We start from the raw sequence: 26,407 nt of genomic DNA, 5'->3' as shown, positions 1-26,407 counted from the left end.
CTCACAAACTGCAAGATCATGACCTGAGCCGAAGTCGGACGCTCAACCGACTGAGACACCCAGGTGCCCCATAAACACAAGTATTTACCCCTCCCTACTTCATAAAAATCTAATAGGACTTGAAAGCATCGCATGTGGCTGCAGCTAGGACCATGAAAATGCATTGGGTGTTATGAATCCTGATATTTTCCTGGAAACAAGCCAGCTGACCAGGAGATATGTCTGGTAACAGTGCTTACAGGTATCTACTGTTCCTTCACAGTGTGGTGTAATTTGTAAATACACATTCATTTGTATGAGGTTTTAATGTTTCTCTCTCACTCAGTTGGAAACCCCAAGAGAACACGGTCACATCCCTTACCTGCACTCCAGGGTTCAAGTGACCCGACAGACTGCCCAGCTCGTAGTTGGTACCTGACAAGAATGCCCTGAAATCATAAATATGCAGGTATAGGTGGTTGTGATGCTCTTTTGAGTGTTGGAATAGACAGGGAAAAAAACCTAATATTTTGAAAGTCAATTATGTGCTAGGCACTGTGCATATTTTCTTATATAATTTTCATTAGAGTCCTCAAGCTGGCTATTATAATTGCATTTGAAATAAACAAATTTAAGTTCAAAGATGTTGAACTATTTCCCCACGGTTACAGTTTCTTTGGAAATCCAGATCTGTCTGACCGTAAATACTTTGTTTTTGTCTACGTCTCGCAGGCACCTTAAGCCCTACTGAGAGGAGAGAATTTAATGACAAAATTGCCTTTAGACGGCACTGGAAGATAATGGTGGGGCCATCTGTGGAATAAGTTTAATGGAGGAAAAGGACCAAACTAGGGCCGAACCCCAGGCACCCCCAGGTGGGTGAAGACGTGGCAGAGAAACCCCCAGCCCTACAAGCACTGTCTTGGGAGAAAAACTTCTCTCTTGGGGTAGCATGGAATGTCACTGACGCCAGAGTGAAGATATCCTATGGATTTTTTTCCTTTTTTTTTTGTAACTCTCCTTAATCTCATTTTGGTCATATCACTTCAGCTTTGAAAGGCTGCCTGGGGAATTTTTGATGATGTAATGATCTGAGTAGTTGAAGTGTTTTAAATCTTCAGCAAAACCCAGGATCAGAGTTACTGTTGTGTCTTTACATTATCTCTGAAGCGTGCCTACTATAAATAAATATAGGGCCACTTGTACTCTATCCAAGACCAAAGAACCAAAAGCAGGATGCCAGTCACCTTGACAAAACCAGACATACTCATTCCTTCAACTAATAGTCTTTTGTGTGGATGTAGGAACCAAGGCTGAAGAACACAGTCACTGGTTTCCGGCTTCGTGGCACTAACACTTTAAGTTATTATAAACCATAATCAGATTCTAACCAAAATTCCCTGAACGGAAGTCCAGTGAAGAACTAGAAATGAGAATTACCTGACTCCTCAGCTGACAAGCATTATTGCTTACATGAAGAATTAGAGAGGAAAGCAATAGAATATTTTACATTGCTTGAGGAGAGAACAGATTTCTCTTTGCAGGCCAAATTCTTTCTGTTTCCCTTTCAAAATAATGCAAGCAAAAAGGCAGTGGGCAGAAGGGATAGTGAGGCTTTATTTGGCTAACCATTTTATACCGCTTGCCTATTTCCAAAAGATAGCATAATAATGTGTATTAAGCCACATGAGTTCAGCAAAATTCCTGAGATGGTTTAAAAATAATTATACAGTTAAATGCAATCCAATTTTGCCTTTGAGTTTTATTTCACAAGGATAAGCATGGTTTAGAAGCTGTTCAGACTTCAAGAAGCTCACACAAGCACATTTTGATGAGTTGAGTGTCAGTGTATCAGAAACATACGGATTTCATTTGCTTTGAAATACATATAAGCCTAAAAATCAAGTAGAACAGTGGTTGTCAAAACATATGCTCTGGGAAAAGCATGGTACAATGTTTTCCTCAAGCAGACTCAGTGAAATCCTTTTCATTTGTATCCTTTAATGGATTCTAGTCAAAACTTGGCACACGGTTGAATTTTACTTTTCCTTATTTTAATGTCTCATCTGAGAATAGCTCTTTTTTTTTTTTAATTTTAGGCTTTATGGATCACCATTGTATTGCTTATGGATTTCTATTAAAAACATGAAACTAAAAAGGAAAAAAAAAAGTCCTGTGTTCAAATTTACTAATTTAAGTGGATGTGAAGTTAAATGTATTTCTTTCCTTTAGGAGTTAATGAGCCGATATGAGGGGAAAAATTATTTATTTATTCTTTAAAAATTGTGTAAGTTTACTTATTTATTTTGACAGAGAGCAGTGGAGGGGCAGAGAGAGAGGAAGAATGATAATCCCAAGCAGGCTCTGTGCTGTCAGCACAGAGCCTAATGCGGGGCTCGAACTCACCAACTGTGAGATCATGACCTAAGCCGAACCAAGAGCTGGACACGTCACCAACGGAGCCACCCAGGTGCCCTGGAAAAAAATTATTTATATAAAGTCAACTATCGTGTTTGAAAGAAGGAGGTTCAGGAATGTGGATCTTGCTATATTATCTGTATTTTGCTGTAATGTTTCATATTTGAATTTTTTTTCCCTACATGTTGATTTGATTATTATTTTCAACTGAAAGCTCTTGGAAAGTAGACTCTGTAAGTTTTATCTGCTTGTACGGTGTTTTTTTTTTTTTTTAAGCCCCATATTTCTCTATGAACCATATAGTGACCAATGCAATTGCCTTAAAGAATTTTCTAAGCATTATAAGACTTCATGATTATTGACAAAGAAACTCAAAACCCCAGTAACTCCTTCTTCCTTTATTACAAAGTTTACTTTTTTAAGTGCCAGACATATTATCAATTACACTTCAGAATCACACGGGATTATCTTTTATTTTTTTATTAAGCAAAAGTTTATGTGCACCCCAAAGGAAAAGAAATTGTCTATGGATGTATTCTCTGCCATTTTTAGAAAGGTCTACTTTTTTCCAGAGAAATGTAAAGGCATTTTCTTGAAATGATTTTTTTATAGCGAACTCTACGGTCACAGCAGATTAGGCATCATTTTTATATTCAAACCCCTGCAGAGGTGTCATAATATTCCCTTTTACGCTCACAAAATCAGGTTACCACTGTGATATATTTCCCTAAAATCATTGTTTCATGTTAGCCCAACCTGTGTTTTCATAATCACATTAAACTACAGTGCATGGGGGGCGCCTGGGTGGCTCGGTCGGTTAAGCGTCCGACTTCGGCTCAGGTCATGATCTCATGGTCCGTGAGTTCGAGCCCCGCGTCGGGCTCTGTGCTGATGGCTCAGAGCCTGGAGCCTGTTTCAGATTCTGTGTTTCCCTCTCTCTCTGCCCCTCCCCTGTTCATGCTCTGTCTCTCTCTTGTCTCAAAAATAAATAAACGTTAAAAAAAAATTAAAAAAAAAAAACCCTACAGTGCGTGGTACAAAGCAGGGACTTTGTCACTGGCGGGTCTCTGAATAAGAAGGCACATGTTGCCTTGCACCGCCCCAGCCTGACCATCAGCTGAGATGAAATGTATACCATACATGCAGCAAAATCCGATTAGTGTCTGGAACTTCCAGTGGGTGGACATTTACAGTCTGTTTTTCACTGTGTTTGCCTAAGACCAGAAGCTTGAACTAAGTTATCACAAGAATTGCCCAACATCAAGCTTGTCAGCTGGTTTTTGACACCTACGTCAACACCAGATAGAAAGCAGTGATTGCAGCTCCCCAGCTACACCCCTCCACACACCCCCTCCACACACCCCCTCCACACACCCCTTGCTATCACTAATCACAGGGCTGCCAGACGGGACAATAAAATGATTTAGCCTCACTCTATTTTTCCCTAAGTTGTGTTTAAAGCTTTGCCTTTTGTATAATGTTCTCTTTTTAACCTCACCTAACTGTAGAGACCTACCCTAACCTCTCCTGGCCATTAAAAAAGATGTAGCTTTAATTCTTGATGAGAAAAATCAAGCAATACATTAGAGATGGATAAAGCAATGTTCGAAAATTAGTATTTTTATAATTACTTACCCCAGGTACTTTGCTTTTTGTATTTGTACGGGCTTGTGGCACATTTCAACTAGTTGACAAATGGTTTTGACAAATGCCTAGTCATTGTCTCACTGTCTCTCCACCTACATTTCCACTCACATCTCTGTTTGAAATCACAAGGTTAAAGGACAAGTTGTCCTAAGTATTGAAATCCCATATTTGTCTAGTGCTGAAGCATGTTGGAGGCAGGAACCACTCTCCTGCCAACTGCTTCAACCTTGACCCACAGGACACCTACCACCTTCATTACAAGAGCGGTGATGCGTTGGTGGTGCATCTCCCCTGCCATTTACATTCTTCCCTGGAGTCAAGATATCCAGTGGACTGGAGAAATTCCAGAGAAACTCCCTACCTTACATAGAGGCAATGTCATGGAACTTGCTTTGAGAAGTAAAACAATACTTTGAGAAGCAACAAGATAGCAGAAAAACCATAACATCCACTTTGGGGGTTTTCCCCCTCTACCTTCCTCTACTAACTAGGCTTATAGCCTTGGGAAAGGAAATTTAAATTATCCATGTTTCTATTTTCTTTTGTGACAAATGAGATAGCTGCACAGGGTTAAGCCAGAGCCCCTCCCGCTGCCCCCGCTCCCCATAGCTCTAGCTTTCAAAGGTTCTATGACAACAGCGTGCTTTACCAATGGACAGGAAGAACACCAAACAGCAAGAATACAAATCCAGGTTCTCCACTACCCTACGACACCTTGGGTTGCAACTTGCCTCATTTTCTTGGAGGTAGTAGTGAACCAAAGCATAAAGAATAATCTTAAGAAGTTACCTAATCCAAGCTTGGTGATATCCACTCCCCTGCTCCCATAGGCACATACTTGTTAGAGTATTGAAAATGTTACACATTTCACTTTTCTATTATCAGGGAAGTTCACTGGAGAGTAGACACCAGAGAAAAATGTGTGTGGGGGGGGCTTTTCTTTGATGATTGGATTTCTTTTTATAATCAGTCTTGGTAGTGAAGACACCAAGGACAACACAGGTCATTCCCGACTTTGCTCTCCCTCACAAGAACAACCAACAATTATTCAGGAATGGATCACCACTGAATCCTAGAACATAGGGGTGAGGCCAAACATCTCCTGGACCCCAGAGACCAAGACAGACTGCATTATAAAGAGAAGCAGCTAAATGTGCCAGCATTGTCCTTTCCCCAGGCCAGTCTCATGGAAAGGTCTCTCCTGAGCCTCTGGTTTCCACAGTAGGAAAAGAACACCCAAGGGCTACCACCAGCCCTCTCCAGTATTGTGGGTCACTTTGTGGGAGTCCCTACTCTGATCTCACACCATGGGGATTGCAGAGAAACCTGGGATTTCAACCACTGAAAATCTGACTGTGAAGAAGAAGGAGGGAGGGTCTGTAACAACCAGCACAAGGATCTTGGCAGATGGAGTTCATACCTGCAGTGCTCAGGTAATGATCCCAACCAGCAGCTTTGTTCCTCTGCACAACTGAGTCAGAGGTTCAATCTGACCAGGGAACTTGGCAAAGCGCATATCTACCTAGTTCAAATTTTCAAACAAGGAATTCTGCTGTCCTTACAGCCAGGTTTTCCCATGCCCAGGCAAGAAGTGAAGTCACAGCCCCACCCACTGTGGAGAGTGTCTTTTGGCCCTTTCTGACCAGAAGGGTTGGTGACAACTCTTAGAAGCTGTGCAGCTCAGCAGCGTTCAAGGCTCGAGAAAAGCAGGCAGAGCTGATAGTTTACAGAGCAAAGTCAGTGACCTTGTTTGGCCAGGGAACTTGGGGTTCAGGTTGGCTTGAGAAAAGACAACAAAGAGCTTTACTAGGTTTAGAGCTGCCTCCCCACTGTGTATGGGCAGGAAATCTAATCCATAGACACTCAAATTACTGAAGATAGCCTTTAGCTTCTCCCACAAGGGAAAATAACCAGAGCACAGGGGCAGCTGTGTAGCCAATTCAACAGCCCTGTGTGCAGCAACATTTGAATGGAGAGTATATTGCATGGCTTCCCCCATCTGCAGAGCAAAACCAGTGGCCTCACATGACCAGGGAATTCAGTGCATGCTCTGGTCTGATTCAGGTCCCCAAACAATGAGTTGTACAGGCCCTGAGTCCTGTCCTGTTGCCCTGCCCAGGCAAGGAAGCTAATGTATAGTCTCATCTAGTCCTGAACCATCTAATAAGCCTAACCAGAGAATCCAACCAACCATGGAGCCCATCTTTCAGCTCACTTGGGTAAGGAATCAAGCTAGCAGTCCTAGGCAAGTATTCTTAGCCAGTGGCATCCCCCCCACCCCCACTCATTCCTGTCCTCAGAGCTCAAACAATTGCCTTACACAAAAACAGACCACAATAGTAGTTCTATCTGACCAAGGACATTACCAGTAGACACACCCAGAAATCCAAACTAAGCGGACTGGTGAAGAACGGTCTCTGTTAAAGCAAACCTGTGAAGTATGGAAGAGGAGTCCCATTACCCAAATGTGTAGATATCAATGGAAGGAATTAAGGAACACACACACACACACACACACACACACACACACACACACACACGAATCAGATAAATATGTACCCACCAAATGAAATAATGAAGTTCCAATTACTGACCCTAAAAAGTGGGAATTTATGAACTATCAGACAAAGAATTCAGAATAATGCTCTCAAAGAAGTTTTGTGAACTACAAGAAAACACGGACAGATAACTAAACAAAATTAAGAAAACAAAGTATGAACAAAAGAAGTTTGACAAGGAAATAGCAACCATAAAAAAAGAAAGAAAGAAAAACAGAATTCCTGGTGTTGGGAAATAACTGAAGAATTCAGTACAGCATTTCAAAAGTAGACTCAATCATGCAGAAGAAAGAACCAGCAACTTGGAGTTGAGGACGCAAGGGTAATCCAGTCAGAGGAGCAAAAAGAAAAAATAATGAAGAATGAAGAAGGCCTGTGGGGATTATAGGACACAATGAAAAGAAACAGTATTCATATTACGGGAATTCCAGAAGAGAAGGGGGTGGGAAGTGTATTTAAAGCAATAATGGTTGACAGCTTCCAAAACCTGGGGGGAGAAGTATACATCCAGATCCGTGAGGCCCAGAGGATTTCAAATAGGTTGAACCCAGATGGAGCTACACTGAGACACATTATACTTAAATTGTCAAAAGTCAAAGACAAAGAAAGAATTGTAAGAGCAGCAGATAAAAGAGAGAAGTTATATGCAAAGGAACTCCATAAGACAACTGGCAGATTTCTCAACAGAAACTTTTCAGGCCAGGATAAAATGGAACATTATATTCAAAATATTGAAGGAAAATAACAATCAACCAAATCCGATACCCAGAAAAGCTGTCCTTCAGAAATGAAGGAGGGATACCGACTTTCCCGAGCAAACAAAAGCTGAGGTAGTTCATTACCACCAGAACTGCCTTACAAGAAATGCTAAAGGGAGTTCTTTGAGTGGAAGTAAAATAATGCTAATTAACATAATAAAAACACAGTAAGGTAGTGTAAATCTCACTGGTAATGGTAAATGGATAATCATAGTTAGATTCTGCAATAAGGTAACAGTGTACATAATTCACTTACAACTCTAGTTTAAAACTAAAAAGAAAAAAAAGAATGTAGAAAAACAATGGTACTACAATATTCTGTTAGTAGTTACACAATAAAAAAAGCATGCAAATTGTGACAAAAATAACCTCAAGTGTGAGGAGAAGTACAAGTGTAAAGGTATAAATTCTTTACGTTAGTTAATCTAAAGTTATGTTGTTATTAGTCTAATCAATCAAAAATAGATTGACAGCCCAAGAGTAATTATTAAAAATAAATATTTGGGGGCACCTGGGTGGCTCAGTCGGTTAAGCATCCAACTTAGGTCATGATCTCATGGTTCAGGGGTTCAAGCCCTGCATCAGGCTCTGTGCTGATGGCTCAGAGCCTGCAGCCTGCTTCGGATTCTGTGTCTCCCTGTCTCTCTGCCCCTCCCTTGCTTATGCTCTCTCTTAATCTCTCTCTCTCTCTCTCAAAAATAAATAAACATTCAAAAATAAATAAATAATATTTTAAACATCTAATTCCAAGTAAAGTCATAGCTGCAAATAGAGAACACAACACATCAGCATGAATATAGAATATTCATTGCATGAGTTCGGACAAATGAATCTGAAAGATGATTTTGTAGAGACGTAAATAAGAAGAATCTTACAAAAAAAAAAAAAAAGGAGAAGGATCCTGGGGATATCTGAAAACTTTCTTATTACACTGTTCAACCCTGCCACCCATAGTCCCCAGGTCACTGTTTGTTATGAAACTTTGTCAGAATGGCAAAAATCCATGGAAGTTCTCATATCCTTAAAACAAAAAGTTCAATGACCCCTCTGGTGAACCTATTTCCAGAACGAGTACAAAATAATACCTTCTAGTATAAAATTGATTAGTTTTGTTGCTAAAGATGGAGAAGAGAACAAAATACAAAGATATTCGAAATTGTACTTTGTAGAAGAGACAAAAAATAGGTAAGCCTCACATATGAGTCAATAAAGCTTGGCAAACCAGCTACGAAGTTGAAGGCAAATATTATGCTGAGAGAAAATAGAATTATCTCCTCCCCAAATCTCTTTACTAAATACCACTGGTGAATGGCAAATATTACAAAGACACTGTCTTATCTAGGGGTTCGGGTTAATAAGTAGCACAAAAGACAAAGCAATAGCATTCCCCTTGAAAATCTCTTGCGATGGTGATGTTGGGATGTCATCGGTCACCACACGAGAGACAAATAATCTCTTACTCATTACAAGACCAGTTTTTCCTCCAACACTGGGACAGATTACTCCTTTTTGGTTGGCACTGCATGAGTTGGACAGATTGCATTTAGAGACCATAGTATACAAAATATATGTACCTTTAAACCACAGAGTCATACTTGGTGGAATTGCTAATTGAATTGTTCCCCTCTCTCTCACTTTCTGTCTGTAATAAGGTTGAATCTCCCTAAATTAAATGGGCCAGGGACACAACACTTTTGCATCAGTGTGTTTTAATGAAAGAGCAAATCTTGTGCATGTCTTCCTATCTGTCATATTTTGCTTTATACTTCAATAATTATGGTGAAGTTCTTGAAATATATGTGAAAGAAATGTATTAGACAACTTTGTTATGGGGGAAGACAGATTTCATTTTATTTTTTAAATGTTTATTTTGAGAGAGAGAGAGAGAGAGAGAGAGAGAGCAGAGGAGGGGCAGAGAGAGGTGGGGGCAGAGAGAATTCCAAGCAGGCTCCATACTGTCAGCACAGAGCCCGATGCGAGGCTCAAATTCACTAACTGTGGGATCATGACCTGAGCCGAAGTCAAGAGTTGGGTTCTTAACTAACTGAGCCATTCAGGCACCGCAAAGGAGATAGATTTCAATTACAGGATATTTAATAAACTAGATATCAGCTAAAAAAACATGTACTGAGATTAGTGCTGATGTTAGGCGATGTGTGAAGCAAATTAAAAAAACAAAACAAAACAAAAAACATGGCATCTGAATGCCAATCCACTTATTTATTTACAGGGGACAGCAGCCAGCTTGATGCTTATAATGACATTTAACTCATTCTATAATTCCAAACATTTTCTCAAGTAGCTCATCCCAGTGCCATTATAGTACCTGAACAGACAGAATCTTTCTCTCTTTCTCTGCACCTGTTTCTTTATGTGAATCTACTACAGTTGTCTCAGCCTTGGTGGTGGGGAGCAGTACTGAAAAAAATGAGGAGGAAATTAAGCTGTCCAGGTTCTGGTAAAATAAATTCAAATCAAAAGTGGAGGTGTAGAACCTTAGGTCCAAGTTAATTCACCAATTCAGTTATAATGAGTCAAAGACAATATTTTGACCCCAATTTCTATTGGTGTCTATTTCTTGAGTGTCTCAGAACCCTGAGGGAAAATAAATGAGATTAATTCCTGAGCCTGAGCACATGACACATTGGCCAAGAGACCTTGAAAATGCACTAGCAGAACTAACGTAGGGTTATCAAGATACCATAGGGTAGTGGGGCTTTTGGGTTGGCTGTAGCATTTGGTGACTGCAAATGAATGGCTAGCTTTGTAACCATTGTGTATTGCAAAATTTGAGCTCACTAGACTATAAAGAATAGCAGTCCCCCCAACTGTGTTTGTTAACCTACAGTTTGTTAACAACTGTGGTTGTTAACCATTTCTGTCTGAGGAGGGACTCAATTCTCTCTCAGGCCAATTCCATAACTTTCCAATACCTTTGATTATTAGATAAGTCTCATTTTAGCTCCTATAGCTACATACAGTTCTTTATTTTTTTCTGCTTTATTGAGGTGTTATTGGCATAGAATGGGTTGCACATGTTTCAGGGGTATAATTCAACACGTTCTGACACATATAAGCATCTGTGAGACTGTCCCCAAGGTCAAGGTAGTGAATACAACCATCACTCTGCAAAGTTCCCTCTTGCCCCTCGGAAACTCTCACTCCTACCCCTTAAGAGCATCTTAAGCAGGCTTCACCCTCAGCACAGAGCCCAATTCAAAGCTGACCCCACGACACTGGAATCATGACCTGTGCTGAAATCAAGAGTCAGACGCTCAGTTGAATGAGCCACCCAGGCGCCCCTTTTTAAATTCAGTTTAATTTAATTTAATTTAATTTTATTTTATTTTATTTTATTTTATTTTATTTTATTTTATTAATTTTTCATTGTACCTTTGCTTTTAAAATTTTAGATAAATACCTAATTGAGGAAAGGCTGGGTCATATTATAGGTATTTGCTCAATGTATTTTTTAAAAACTGCCAAATTGTTTTCCAACATATTTGTATAATCCTATCAAAAGGGTGGAGAGTTCCAGTGCCTCCAAGTCCTCCAATATGTGAAATTGTCAATATTTTTCATTTTAGTCATTCCGATAGGAATGTATTGGTATCTCATTCTGGTTTTAATTTGCACTTCCATAATGACCAACAATTTTGAGCATCTCAGCCAAAAGTCCCATCCAGTTCATTTCAAAACTTTAATCTCCTATCTATTTCAAAGCTAGCCACCTCTCTTCACCCCAACAGAGGAGCCAGTCTAAGGAACAGAGGGAGGCACGAGATGGACTCCTGACTTTGGAGAATCAGAGACAGACAGACATTTAATTACTATAATCTGTAGGGATATGGTCCCTTTCTGTAGACCATCTCAACTGCCACTCTAGTTCACTGTCTTGGTGGGAATAGTTGAAGACAGATCACTTTGGAGAAACTTCCTTAGTCATTGGTAGCCCCTTTCAAGAGCTGGTCATAACTTCCAGCCACCTGGTAACCTCGTATCAAGTTGCTCTAATGTGTCCACCTCCTTGTCCCCAACACTGCCACGGTCCTGGCAATGCCAACAATCTACCCTGCAACGCTGTTCTCTGGTCAGTGGGCACATGAAGGTCAAGCTCTGTCCCTTCTTAAACCAAGAACTCAGTATGGTTTCTGGTGGGATTTTAGCTCCCTGAGCGTCTCAGCCCCACACCAACATTACCTCTTTATTCTCTTACGCCAGCAGCCAATCAGGTCACCCAGTTTGTTGACCCAATATATGTTAAATAGCGAGCTTCCATGCTAATCTCTCCTTCCCATCTTTAGAAATGATTTTCCTGGGTCATCCCCATCCTTGGCTCTAGAGAAGGTTGGGAATCACTCGTTTCCATGAATGTCACATCCTGCCAAAGCCCACATCTCTCACCCAGGCCTCAACTGCTGGTGTCTCTGAACTTAGAATGTAGGATACTCAGCCCGTTTGCCGCGGGCTTGGCTTTAACAGCAATTCTGAGACAACAAGAAAAATCCCACTTACTATCTGTTACCCTGCCACAGCGGCAGCAGAATTCCAGGCATATGGCTGTTTTTAATAGACATGAGTCCTTGTACGCTCATGATGTGTGAATTCTGAATTTAACCTCACCTGAACTGGGGGGAACTTGCAGTTGTAGCTGAGGCAGGTATTATATTTCGAGTAAAATGGTATTTTAGTTGTGTGGACGTTCTAGATTCTTGCTTTTTGCTGCCTATTTATTAGCAAGGAATGTAATTTAGGATATTACATTTCATGGGATATAGAACTTTAATGTCTGACATTTGAGCTCATATTTACCCTAAAACTGCCTTTTTCCTTTATATGGTTTTGATTTTTGTCCAGTTCCATTTCAAGAACTACAAGGGGGGTTAACCACTCTGTTTCTTGCGGCTTCTGGAGGATCACTCTGTCACAGGGTCACGTTGGCTCTGGTTTGTTAATTTGATAAGCTCTAATCATATCAATAGATTTCAGGGGCTGAAACAATGAGTTCAGCCACAGAGGAGTGACAGATTTCAACCAGAACTAGCTAAAGAATAAGAAGTCTTTTCCATTTCTTTGGGCTGAAGAGATTCATCTCGGTTAATTAAAACCCAAAAGCTAAAAAGGAACTATTAAAAAATGAATATAAAACTGTGCCTGGACCACTTGGCCTCTAGAAATTAGGTTGGTTCAATAATCACGATTGGGGCACCTGGGTGGCTCAGTCGGTTAAGCGTCCAGCTTCAGCTCAGGTCATGATCTCACAGTTCGTGGGTTTGAGCCCTGCGTAGGGCTCTGTGCCGACAGCTCAGAGCCTGGAGCCTGCTTCGGATTCTGTGTCTCCCTCTCTCTCTGCTCCTCCCTCGATCATGCTCTGCCTCTCTCTGTCTCTCAAAAATAAATAAAAGTTAAAATTTTTTTTTAAAAAATCAGGATTGGATTAAAAATATGTCTTGATCTTAGATCAGTACAGAAGCTATGACATAATTAAAGACAAATAATGGCAATTAAGCTTAATTACATTATTTTCCCCAATACTTTTCCTGATTTTATCATGTAAAAATGTGTTAATTATAAAAATTCAAGTAAAATCTAAAGAAAATTAAAATCCCCAAATTCCTATCACCCAGAAATAAAATAGCCAAAATTAAATAGTCAAAAGTAAGTAACTTCCAGCCATCTCTCTCTGCTGAAAGAAAAAAGGAAGGGAAAGAGGAAAAAAATCAAAACAAGTAAACAAAAAAACACTAGGATCATTGTGTACATGTAATTTTTTTAAGTCAGTAATGTTTTTATTTGCTTATTTTTTGAGAGAGAATGCGCACACTCACACATGGGAGGGGTTGAGGGAGAGGGAGAGGAATCTCAAGCAGGCTCCATGCCCAGCCGGGAAGCCCAACCCAGGGCTTGATCTCACCACCTTGAGATCACAACCTGAGCCAAAATCAAGAGTCAGACGCTTAACCAACTAAGCTACCCAGGCACCCCCACGTTATTTTTTAATTAACGGTATTCAGTATAACTGTAATTCAACCAAAGAAAAAGTTCATAATGAAAAATTGATAGAACTGATAAATCTGAGATCAGTCTTTCTTTATTAAAAATATGTTTCTTAAAAATGTCTCCAAAATCAAGAAAAAATAAAAATATTTAAGAAGTTGGAATATTCAATATCACAATATTATTATGATCTTATCGCTACCTTTAGATACCTTATTTATTACCCATTTATTATTACTTATTTATTTATTTATTTATTTATTTATTTATTTATTTATTTTTTCAACGTTTATTTATTTTTGGGACAGAGAGAGACAGAGCATGAACGGGCGAGGGGCAGAGAGAGAGGGAGACACAGAATTGGAAACAGGCTCCAGGCTCTGAGCCATCAGCCCAGAGCCCGACGCGGGGCTCGAACTCACGGACGGCGAGATCGTGACCTGGCTGAAGTCGGACGCTTAACCGACCGCGCCACCCAGGCGCCCCCTATTATTACTTATTTATTAATACAGAATTCCTTTAGGTACCTACAGATAACTTTGGGATGTTTTGAAAGATGATGACCTCAGTACTTACAGTTAGACATTTGCATGTTTCCAGCCCCACATACTAGGTTGGATTCATTATATTTTTGTATTGTCAAGGTTTACGTCATTCACGTTCTATTCTGTAACCCAAATTCCCACATTGGCCAGTACGAGTTCGTACATTCTTAAAATGGATACAAAACTCTGCCAGTTCAGCACGACAGTTTCTCAACTGGAGTCTGTGGGCTCTCCAATAGTGCTGTGTCCCTCTATGTGATGTAATTTTTTTAAATTATTTATTAATTTTGAGGGAGAGGGAGAGAGTGCATGCACATAAGCCAGGGGACAGGCAGAGAGAGAGAGAGAGAGAGAGAGAGAGAGAGAGAGAGAGAGACTCTCAAGCAGAGCTGTCAGTGCAGAGCCTGATTTGAGGCTCTGTCCCACGAACCTTGAGATCATCACCTACAGCTGAAATCAAGAGTCAGACACTTAATCAATGGAGCCACTGAGGGGCCCCTCCACCTGTGGTGCACTCCTCTTGATATCACACCTTTTATTTGTTCCCTTTCCTTCCTGTCTTAATTCCCCATTCCCTTATTCTTCCCAAATAAATTTCTTGCAGTCAAATCCTTGTCTCAAGTGTTTGTTTCTGAGAAATTCCAAGGTAGGATCCTGGAAAATTGTCTTTTCTCTAAAGACATGTCAACAACATTCTTTAAAACACTGTTGAAGATGTCGTCAACCATGCACACTTCAATAACCAGTGGGATAATATATATGATAAAACAGTACTCTAATTATTGATATGCTCCTAAGCCTGACCCAAAGGTATAAGACAATTCCTTCTGCATAGTCTCTTTAAGGTTCCAGGGAATTTCACACTAATTTAAAAACTCCATTAAAGATATATTTATATGTACATACACGCACACATGGGCACTTTAAATTTGGGTACTTAAATGGACAGATTTCTGTTCTGCTGTACCTATGCAGAAGAGCTTACTTAACTCCTGAACCATCCATCAATGAGGCGTCTATGGCTGAGAAAATTGTACTCCAAATAGAAGGATGGCTTTTACATTGCTGTCCACGTGAATGGCGCCTTGTGAGTCTACAACATATAACACGTTGGGTGGGTTTACAACTATACAACATGTAGTTGTAACAGGAATGCTTCCTCTTTTAGATATTACTGCCAAACTACTTAAATGTAAAATGATGTGAAACAGTCTGTCAAGTTGAACACCCCCGCCCCGCAAAGTTAATGTTAAATTATTGTCAAATTTCCTTTTATTCAGTGCTCTTTTCATTGTCCTGAGGTGCTTTATCTAATGCCGGAATGTACTCACTGAATCATATTTTAAACCAGTATTCTCTATGATTCTATATGTGCCTCAAAGTATAATCACATTGGAACTAGATAAAGGGGCTCTGTCAAGTTCAATTTAGCCAAGATGACCTCCTCAACAATACTTCAAAGATTTTATTCACATAATTCATAGAGGCGGATTAGAATATGCACTCAGTTAAAAAAGATCACTTTGCTATTCTGATGATCATGCACAATCTTACTGCTAAAAAACTCTGTTGTAAGTTTCCCACATGAACAAGTGGAGTTTCTCATGGGAAATGTTATGTAACTTTCTGAAAGAAATTTATACTAAACCTTGTATTCATCTAAAAATCAACAACTAAAACAGTACCTTCAATTGAAAACCGTATTATAATATTACAGAATACTAAATATCTACTAAGCCTGTAGCGAATGGGGTTTAAAAAATAATTGTGGTAAACAATTTTAATTGTCTTCTTGATTATATAAGTAAACCTTAGAGCAGACGTTGAAAATTTGCAGCCCTGAGGTATGATTCAGGCTATATTTGTGTCTTGCTATCTGGCTCAGTGTTCTTAAATTTTTGTATTGGAATGCTTTATTAGTTCCCTTGTCTTCCTCCCCAACCTCATTATGGTCCGATGCCTGTCTGGATTCACATTTTGGTGTTAGCTGCCTGGCCTCCCTGGAAGGCTGAGATGGCAGCTCCTGCCATAGAACTGGGGGCCCCGTAGATTTTTTCGAGGGCCATACTTACATGCACACATTAACAAAATACAGACATCTCTTTGTATCCTTTCAGAAATTATTACATACCAGCAGAGGCTCTGATATACCTGAGAGCTTAAAATTAAAATGTTGTCATTTCAAGATTTTTTTCTCCTCTCCTATTTTTCTTCTGCTAGCTACTTTTTCACTAAGGTGCTCCACATTGTGAGAAGACTAGTAAGAAGTCTACACAGGGCCAGGAGAAGGGGAAGCAGCGGGGATCAAGAGGTACAAATGTCCACTTATAAAATACATCAGTCATGGAGATGTAACACACAGACGGTGCAAAGAGTCAGTAATAATACTGTATTGTAAACTTGAAAGACGCCGAGAAGGTCAATCTCAAGACTGCCCTTCGCAAGAAAAAGAATTTTGTAACTTTGTATGGTGGCAGATGGTAACTAGACTTATCGTGGTGAGCATTTTGCAGTGGAGACAAATGTTGAATCGCTATGTCATACACATGAAACTAATACAATGTCGTCTGTCAGTTATATTTCAATTTAAAAAAAGAAGAAGGGGGTGAAGCATGACCATCATGCGGAAGTCCTTTTGGCCAGTCCATGGAGTCACGGGTCACTCTGTGCAGCCACTGCTGCTGACAATGGAAAATGTTGCCAAAGATGGAACCATTGCTGAAGGGCTTATTTGGACAGATTAATTTGGTTTAAAAGGTCAGTTTCTAAAACCCTATTTTATTTGTCTCCATGTAATGTTAAAGATAATGCTACATTACATGCTTTACATGTATAACCTAAGAATTATGAGGTAGATTTTTTGAAATGTTTAGTTTTTTGAGAGAGAGAGAGAGAGAGAGAGAGAGAGAGAGAGAGAGGCAGAGCATAAGCGGGGGAGGGGCAGAGAGCGGGGGAGACACAGAATCCGAAACAGGCTCCAGGCTCCGAGCTGTCAGCACAGAGCCTGATGTGGTGTTGGAACCCATGAACCCTGAGATCATGACCTGAGCCGAAGCGGGATGCTTAGCCAACTGAGCCACCCAGGTGGCCCTGGTAGGTTTTTAATTTTAAATCGTTTCTGGAACTGAAGTTTAAACTGATGGGGGTATGAAATGATGCAAGAGTAAAACCTCAGTGACTTAACTTGTTCACAGTTTTTGCGTGCCTGTGTATTTCCTCACAATCTTTTCAAGGAGTTAAAGTATTATGATTCCCATTGCTCAGAAAAAAGAAACTGAAAAAATGCAGTTGAGAACTTTTTGTTCAAAATTATACATTTAGTTAAGTCAGCAACCAATAGGATTGATTTGTACTTTTCACTGTACCTCTGTATGCAATTGTATCCTTTTTTTAAAAAATTTTAATGTTTATTTATTTTTTGAGAGAGAGAGAGAGAGAGAGAGTGCAAGCAGGGAGGGGCAGAAAGAGAGGGGGACACAGAATCTGAAGCAGGCTCCAGGCTCTGAGTTGTCAGCACAGAGCCTGACGCGGGGCTCGAACCGACAAACCATGAGATCACAACCTGAGCCGAAGTTGGACGCTTAACCAACTGAGCCATCCAGGCGCCCCTCAATTGTATCCTTTTATTTCATGATCTTTTGCCACAGGACTAAATTTGGGGAAGGATAAAAATTAACCTAAGCAGAACTGGAGTGCTTTCCAGATTAGGCCAGAATCCTACTCAGGCTTAGCCTGGTTATATAAGAGTTCTCTTGGGGCACCTGGGTGGCTCAGTCAGTTAAGCATCAGGCTCTTCATTTTGGCTCAGGTCATGATCTCACGGTTCATGAGGTCAAGCCCTGCATTGGCCTCTGCACTGACAGTGTGGAATGTGCTTGGGATTCTCTCTCTCCCTCACTCTCTCTCTCTCTGCCCCTCTCCTGCTCACGTGCATGCTCACACTCTCTCTCTCTCTCAAAATAAACCAAAAAAAAAGAGAGAGAGGGAATTCTCCCTCCAGTTCCATGCATAATCACAAAAGGTCAGGTTTCCTCTTAAGCATCTGGAAAAAAAAGCACGGTTGCTCTGCACAGTGTGGTCTGATTTGATAGTTGAGATTAGGGGACAAGCCACTGAGAGTCAGCAGCTCCGACTCTCCCGTATAATTAAGGGAGAATTCCAGGTGTTCTGGCCCTCCCTGAGTGAGCCAGCATTGACTTGTTATGAAGAAGTGTGGTGGACCAGACTGCTCATCGTTAAAGCAGACTTTGCCTCCCTGTCTGGGACACAAAAGGGGGAAAAAAGACTAATGAGCCAAGAGGCATCAATTCATGCCAATCCAAATATAAAAGCAAAACGGGTGGGATCTTTTGAAATATCCTCTCTGAGGCACGTAGCCCCTGAGGTCTCAGGACACATTACCAACTCATGGAGCTTTTTAAGGAGTGGATCTTGCGAGTCTAAGCCAGACAGTCAAACACATCAAAGTCATGCTTCGCAGGGAGCCGACTGTCCATCCTTCCCTCCACCACCAGAGGCTCATTTACTTTGCATTGTTTGATCTCAAAGAATTAATTTTTTTTTTTAGGCTTATTTATTTATGGAGAGAAATAGAGAGAAAGAGAGAGCAGAGGGAGAGAGAATCCCAAGCAGGCTCCGTGCCAGCAGGGAGGCAGACTCGGGGCTGGATCTCACAAACTGTGAGATCTTGACCTGAGCTGAAATCAAGAGTAGGACCCTTCGCCGACTGAGCTACCCAGGCGCCCCTCAAAGAATTTAATTTTTTGACAAGGCTACCAAGAAGCCCTGGAAGGTGCTAGACAGTAACATTTTCCACATGAATATTCTGAGACTTAAGTTTTGCAACTTCGAATTCACAGCCCTGTGCAAGAAGTTGTTGCTAAGTAGAAATTGGAATTTAGATATTTTTTCAGACTGATGCTAGAACTTTGAGGTAGGTGATTCTAAATTTTTTTTTTAGTGTTTATTTTATTTTATTTTTAAATTTTTTTTTAACATTTATTTATTATTGAGAGACAGAGAGACACAGAGCATGAGCAGGGGAGGGGGAGAGAGAGGAGACGACACAGAATCTGAAGTAGGCTCCAGGCTCTGAGCTGTCAGCTCAGAGCCCGACTCAGGACTCGAACTCACAAACCATGAGATCATGACCTGAGCCGAAGCTGGACACTTAACTGACTGAGCTGCCCAGGCGCCCCTGGGGTGGCTGTTTTTTTTTTTTTTTTTCCCAACGTTTATTTATTTTTGGGACAGAGAGAGACAGAGCATGAACGGGGGAGGGGCAGAGAGAGAGGGAGACACAGAATCGGAAACAGGCTCCAGGCTCTGAGCCATCAGCCCAGAGCCTGACTCGGGGCTCAAACTCCCGGACCACGAGATCGTGACCTGGCTGAAGTCGGACGCCCAACCGACTGCGCCACCCAGGCGCCCCTGGGGTGGCTGTTTCTAATACAGCTAGTTTCATGAATCTGTGACATGGGTGGTCAGTTCAGTATCTTAAAAGTTCAAACCCACAGCCTACCCTTTTCATCATCGTGGCTTCATTCCTTTGGACTTAGAAGTTTCTGAACCACGTAACCCTTTTGCTGCCACAACTTAGAACTGAACCTGCTTTTCTGAATTTCTTATCTAGGGGTTTTTCACTTCATTCTGATGCTGTCCCTTAGCTGATAGCCCTTGAGAACAAGAAAAGGACTTACATGAGAAGCATGGCTTCAGAGGTGCAGGAAGTGGTCCCAGGAGGACATGGAACTGACATAGATAATTAGGTTCCAATGACGAGATGAGTCTTGCTGCATGTAGGACTTCTGTTCCCACTTTTTGGAACTGAAATATCTCCCCTGATTTGATTGAGTATATAACGCCTTTCCTCCTTACACTATGCAGTGACATGTTTTTAAAATGGAAGATGAATGAATTTAATAGGAAGAATGGTGACCCTCTCTCTCACCCACAGAAATCACAAAACTGAGGTTAAGAAAAAATGTTGTCAAGTCAGCACTGGTGTGGCCAGGGAAAGCAAATTAGCAGGAGGCCAGGGACTAGAAATGAGAAACAAAGTCGGAGCCTGGAATATGGCAGAGTAGGTGAGGTGGACCGACCATCTCAGTTTCTCTGGAACTGGAGGGTTTCCTGAGGCCTAGGACTTTTAGTGCTGAAACTGGAAAAATCCCAGGCAAATCAGAATGGTTGGTTAACCTAGGTAGGTGGCAATTTAAATAAACACTGAGCTCTGTTCTTTACATGGGTGGGACTCTCCATTCAAAGGATTACCTGGTTGAGGAGAATGTTTCCTCAGTGAAAACACCATGCTGTGCCATTGTCCAGGAGCATGCAATTTGAAGCACACGTTCCAGAAGCTTGGTCAGAAGCAGGGTAAAGATCTGGCTGGCAATGTGCATATACTTTTAGTTTCTAGCTTCAAGTCCGGAGTATGGTACAGTCTGGAAGGAAGCAGTAGGACAGAAGTTGATGGAAAGCAGGCAGAAGTCATTCTGGAGGTGATTGAGTGCATCGAGGCACAGGAGACTGTGTGGACCTGAGTCCCTTTCAGGGCACAGTGCTCATTCCAGACAAATCGGTCGATGAATTTTACCCCAGGCTTACTCGGTGCTTTCTACCTTCTCTATCTCCGAATGCCTTCCTCTTGTTTGTACAGCTGCAGAAAAGAAATACTATTTACCCTGAAAGGATCTTTTGAAATTCTGCTTCTTCAGAAAAGGTATTTCTGACCAATTCTCTCCTCTAAGCTCCCACAAGGGGAATCCTCTTGCCTCATTTGGTGTCTGCCTTCTGGTTGTATCAATGTCTTATCTCTTCAGCTGGGTTGTGAAAGGTGGGCTGTCTGAACTTTTCTTTCCTTATTAAAAATTGCCTCTGATCTGTTTCACAGTGTCCAGCCCAGAATTGGCTCGCCGATTATCTAAAAGAGCACTGTCCAATAGAAACATAAGATGAGCCACGTTTGTAATTTAAAATTTTCTAGCGGTCACGTTGACAAAAAAAAAAAAAATCAAAAGAAGCAGGTAAAAATAATTCTAATAATATACATTACTTAGCCCAGGATCTCCCAAACATTATTTCAATATGTAATCAATGGGAAAAAACTCTTAATGAGACAGTTTTACATGATTTTGATTGTCCTAAGTCTTTGAAATTCAGTACGTAGTTCACTCTTCAGCACATCTCAATTTGGACTAGTCACAAATCAAGTGCTCAAGAGCTACATGTGGCCAATGGCTACCATATCAGACAGCACAGGTCTGAATGATAATTTGAGGAAATGTATTGAAGCAGTTGATGGAGACTTCCATGACAGAAGAGTTTAGTTTGTTTTTATCATCAATAAAAAGTTTTTAAAAAGACTACAATAGTATTTCTTAACATGATGAAGATAGAGATTAAGGATACAAATTCATAGAAGTCAAAAGAAAGGAGTGTTTCCGTTATAAAGAATAAACAAACAGAGGAATAGTAGCAGAACTTTGTGGATGACAGAACAAAAATAAATAAAGGAGAGAAACAAGTAAATAACTCAAGGTATTAAGCCCAGAGTACCAGGAGAATGGTAAGATGGAAGTCAGAGAGGGAGATGAGTGTAAGAAAGAGAGGGATTTGTTTTCAACCATATAATTTCAGGCGCTGGGAAATTCATCTCACCAGAGACACAGTTTGGAGCAAGGATGAAAGATGAGGCTTAGTAAAGTAGCTTTTCGGATCAAGGCCATTAAGTTGGTTGCGACTTAGCATCTTACGATTGTGAAGGCAGATAGAGACAAGAATGATTCAAAAATTTAGTCTTAAGAGTTCCATAATTAGCAAGCAGGACAAAAAGTCATAAGAATGGTGGGAAAAAAATGAAGAGATCACGGAAGTCAAGAGGGTGGAGGAGACCATTTCAAAACAGGGACAGCAAGCAGGAGAGAATTTGAGACAGAATAAGAATAGAGAAAAGTCCATTGGACGTTCTTAGGAAGCCATCTCTGAAGCAGTTAGAATCTTGTTCAAGGCTGAAGGAACAAAGAGGATTTACATTAGCTGAGCTCTCTTCCAAACTCCTGGTTTTCAATCCTTAGACCAATAGGCCGACTGAAGACGTTTGGATTGAGAAAGCTGACTTTTTCCAGCAGATACAGTCCCAGCAGGAATCCTGGCAGAAGGAAACAGAGACCAGCACAGAGCGGGTGGAGCTCTGGGTGATTCTTGATTAATGGCCAATGTAAAGAAACCCCAGAAACAAGCCAAGGGACAGGATGCAGGGAAATTCGTAGGGAGAGTAGCACAGGACTGAAAAACCGTTGCGAAACCATTATTTGGTCTTAGTTAAAAGACAAGCAGAAAAATACAAATTTAAAAGATAATTTTTCAGGATTTACTGTGGGTTTTTTCCAACCATTTTTTCAATATTTTATTGCTTATCTTCAGGGATGGGCAAACATGGAACGTATCCAGTGGAAAATTGCCTTTAAGTTTTGACACGTTTTTGAAAGGGGAATGGAGAACAACACTAGCCCGGAAAGTCCTGGAAACACTAGCGGCCCGAAACTCAGATCCAATCCTTTTTGTCTTTCAAGCCAATTCAATTATAACAGTGTCCAGTAGCCAAAGATTTAAAAAAAAAAAAATGGGGATCTTAGCTTTTTGTCTTAGTTCAACTAGCTTCCAGATAATGGAGTCAAATTAGAACTTAGAAGAATCAACTCAGGTCTTGGTAGTTGCAAGTAAGTCTCTCACTCACGGACATGAAATTTACTTTGGTTGTATTTGGCGAGTGTAGGAGTAAAGGGTGTGGAACTTATTGAGCCACAAAAGTCCCTTGAAATCCCCTGCAATTTCATAAAACTTAGCTGTTCCGATATGCACAAATGTTTCTGAAATCTTTGGAAGACAACAACCTAGATCACTCCTGCTGCTGAAAATGACTAAGCTGGATTTTCTGTTTCATTCCTAAGGAGGAAGGTAGACGGATGAAAGTGAAAAGTGTGGACTCCAGACAGGACGAGGTAGAAGGAGGTGGGTGAAAACAGTATTCAAGGGGGAAGAAGACGCAAATTCCATTCTGGGTAGCAGGAACAGAGTAGTGCAAATGGAAACGCAGATGAAGTCAAAATAGCTTCACCCATTTCAAATGTTTTGTTTCTAACTCTTCTGTTTCCCTTGTCTCTCATAGTCCATCTTAAAGACTCAAAATAATAGATCTGTGAGTGTTCTATTCTTTCTTCATCTGAACACATTTTAAAAGTTGAGAAGTAACCAAAAATGAGATGTGAGATAAATAGTTAATCAATAACTTCAGACAGGAAAAGGAATACCTAAGTCGAACTCTAGTGCGTCAAGAGAGCTATATCAAACATTGTGCTTCTTAGAAATGACTTGCTCATTTTTGCTTAGAGATGAAACAGCTTATTATTCATACATATGCACACAATGTGTTCGTGTTTCAGGAAGCACCAAAATCAGATAGTCAGATTACTAGATAAACTCAAAGATTGGTATTCTGACTAAATTGGCAGTTTTTAAATGTCAGGTAGATTAGTTTACCTCAAATCATTGTCATGCAACCTCATCACAGACTGTCCCTTCAGGGTGTTTAGATAAAAATGTGTAGGAAAATAATGTCTTAAATTTAAAATAGCAACCCTTATTTATTGTGTTTAAGAAAACGGGGCAGAAAATTTTATATCAGATCCCTTGCCCTTAGAAATTAGACACACTCTCTTAAGTCTTCTTCACCCCTTGGTGCAATGCCTCCCAACCCTCCTGGGATGAGTAAATTTGTGTCAAATTCACCACGTATCACTTCCTTCTATATCACTAATGATTATTTGCCTGAGAAATCTGTTTTATACTGTAAAACTAAGTTTATATTGATAAAAACTCTTACTTAGGACATTTAACAGAACAGAAAACAAACATCCTTGCAGCCATGGTTCACTTTGGACCTTCTAGCTCTTCAATGGGCTCTGTTGCCTGGCTTCCTGAGTTGCTCAACAATGGAAATAGTCACTGAGCTTTTGTGCATGTAGCATTTTTTGGAGTGAAGTCCCAAATCTTTAATGAGATTCTGTTGGTAACACATTGCCGTCTTAAAGAAGTTAAGAATGATTTAGAACATCACATTAAAAATATGTGTAATGCATCAATATGAACCTGGCACTTCGCCAAAGTTAATAGTATTATTAGGTGAATAAAAAGGATGTTTACCATCACGTCAAACAAAATACGGTGGATCTTGCTATCAAACAGAAATAATAACATATACTCACTGCTGACTTCAGGCCCATGTTTTGTCCCCTTTTGGGTTCAAATCAACAGTTTCACATTGTGACTTCAATCTTATCAGAGACTCCTAAAATAAACAATAGCGCAGTATGAGAAACCTTGACTGTGTAACTTCTGCTCTTTTTTGGAAAAAGCAAGTATCATTTTCTTATTGCCCACCCTCAAAGTGTCATGACAGCCTATTCACATTACTGGAATTTTCAGAATAGCAGCTGCACATTTTTAGAAACTTTCATGCTTTTTACTAGTGAAGTAGTACTGTTGGACAAAGCATACCCGTCTGGGCTTCTATTTATCATTATCATTAGCATGTTATGATTACTCTTATTTACAAATTCTTCTCTGCAGGACAAGTAAACAGGGGGACAAAAACCCCACTTGGAAGAATTCCCCTTAGAGCTTTGGCAACGCCCCGGAGGTTGGGTCCCCCGAGGGAGGCAGGAATTCACTCTTCCCTGGAGCCAAACCTTGCTTCCCAGACCCGACGCCCCTGGAGCCGGCCGCACGCCCCGCGCCCAGCGGGCGGAGCCCGAGGGAGCGCACGGCCGCGGTGCCCGCGCTCGGGGCTGCAGAGCGCCCCCGCGGCGCTGCGGCCGGACGCCGCCTACCCCGGGGATTGGCCCGCGCGGCCGGGACGGGGGGCGGCCGGCGCGGGGGAGGGAGGAGGCGGCCCCGCCCTGCCCCGCGCCCCGCCCCCCGCACGGCTACACAGAGGGGCGCCCACGTGCCCAGCCCGCCTTCTGCAGCGCAGCGGCCCGGGGCGCTCCTCTCCGCGCGGACCAGCGAGGCGGCGGCCGCTCCTTCAGCCTCCCGGAGCCGCTCGCCCACCACCGCCCCCTCGGCGCGACCCTAGCACCGCCCCAGTAAGTTGCCAAGGGTCCGGTCGCGCGGAGGGACCGCAGGCGAGGGGCGGCCTGGGCTCCGGGGCCGGACGGGAAGGGCCGGGCTGGGGCGCCGAGGGCCCCGAGGCCGCGCCGCCGGGACTCGGAGATGGAGAGCCCCGGGGCCGCGGGAGGGGGCTGCCGCCGCAGACCCTCGTCCCTGGGGGCTGCGCCTCGCCCTGGCCAACCCCGCGCGGTCGCGTGTGCCGCGAGGCGTCGGGGTCCGCGGGGACTGCGCGGGTCGCGGGGGCTGGAGACGGCCGGCACGGAGACCCTGCGGGGGCCCTTGAGGCACTCTCGTCCGGGGCGGGGAGGAGAGGGGCCCTGGGCACCCGTCTCCGGGAGGGCACACTGAGGGGTCCCCGAAGTCGCCTTCCAGAGAGTTTTGATTTAAATATAGAACAGCGCCTGGAGCCCTGGAAGCCTTTCACGTCCTAGACCTGACCGGGACGGGTAGGACAGGTAAAATGGCCCGTCGCGGTGTGTTTGAAAGTAAAGGGGTGCCGTTTTAAGCCCGTCAGGGACGGGCTATACTCTTAAAGCCTACTGCCTGGAGTCTTCAGCTTTGAACTCGAAATGCCGTTCTTGATGCTTCGGCAGTCACCTAGCCCATCGCCTCACAATACCCTTCCAGCGGAGAACTTTCCAACACGTATATCCAGACGATGGAGCAACGTGTTCAAAGACGGGATCTTAAAGGGCCTTAAAAGTACTCTCATGGGGTCCTGTAAGTCTTTATAAGTGGAAACAGTGCCCAGATTTCGGGAGTAAAAAGGTCCAACCTATTGAGACTTTCAAGTATTCATGCAGAACTGCCTGCAAAAGCGTTTAGGGGACTCTTAGGACTGGTAATAAGATTTATCTAGTCGCAAGTACAGAAAACATCTTTGAATGAGGGAGGATCGTCAGATTTTAGGAGCGTTCTGAACGTTGGCGGGGGCCTGGCATATCAAGTAAGTGCGTATGTGACCTCTGACTTGATACTTTTGCACTCTTGCAAAACCTCAGTCACCTCTTTCCTCACTGAGCCTTAATAATAATTATCTCCCCAGGAAATCACAAGTATTTGTGCTCCTTTGTCTAAGGGATGGGCAGGATAATAATAGTTTTATATGCTTTCTTATCGTTGCTTTTCCCCTTTGTACTATTAAACCCTTTTTTTCTTTTAGTTGCACTGATGCTTGATATGAAGTGTTTTAGTGCAGAACAGCATATGCATTTTCTTAATATTTTGCTTTACTACAGAGTTCCTACTTGGCCGCTCTGTGTTAATGCTGAGAGGCCACATTATTTATTAGGATCTTTTCACTTTTCTCCCTTGCCTCTCGTTTCCACATCATGCC

At 41.8% G+C, this 26,407-nt stretch overlaps 1 protein-coding gene and 1 long non-coding RNA gene across 5 annotated transcripts in view; one reads left to right on the top strand and one right to left on the bottom strand.

Annotated features, from left to right (window-relative positions):
• Positions 1–24,815, bottom strand: LOC102899793. Its single transcript, XR_890197.3, has 5 exons — positions 24,651–24,815; positions 24,168–24,250; positions 20,176–20,345; positions 2,386–2,454; positions 1–428 (listed from the first exon to the last, which is right to left on the bottom strand). It is a non-coding gene; the product is annotated as an uncharacterized LOC102899793 (long non-coding RNA).
• An 81-nt stretch (positions 24,816–24,896) lies between these two features.
• Positions 24,897–26,407, top strand: part of SLC7A2 (solute carrier family 7 member 2) — a 75,926-nt gene continuing 74,415 nt past the window's right edge. For 2 of the 4 annotated variants that reach the window (XM_023252402.2, XM_023252401.2), the window contains exon 1: positions 24,897–25,046. The gene's annotated coding sequence lies outside the window, so the exon portion shown is untranslated. The other 2 variants (XM_045055289.1, XM_019828308.3) reach the window with 2 other exon arrangements.

The sequence above is a fragment of the Felis catus genome, chromosome B1 (assembly GCF_018350175.1).
Source record: "Felis catus isolate Fca126 chromosome B1, F.catus_Fca126_mat1.0, whole genome shotgun sequence".
Lineage (NCBI taxonomy): Eukaryota > Metazoa > Chordata > Mammalia > Carnivora > Felidae > Felis > Felis catus.
Note: the sequence above shows the minus strand (reverse complement) of the source record. Positions and strands in the feature narration are given on the sequence as shown.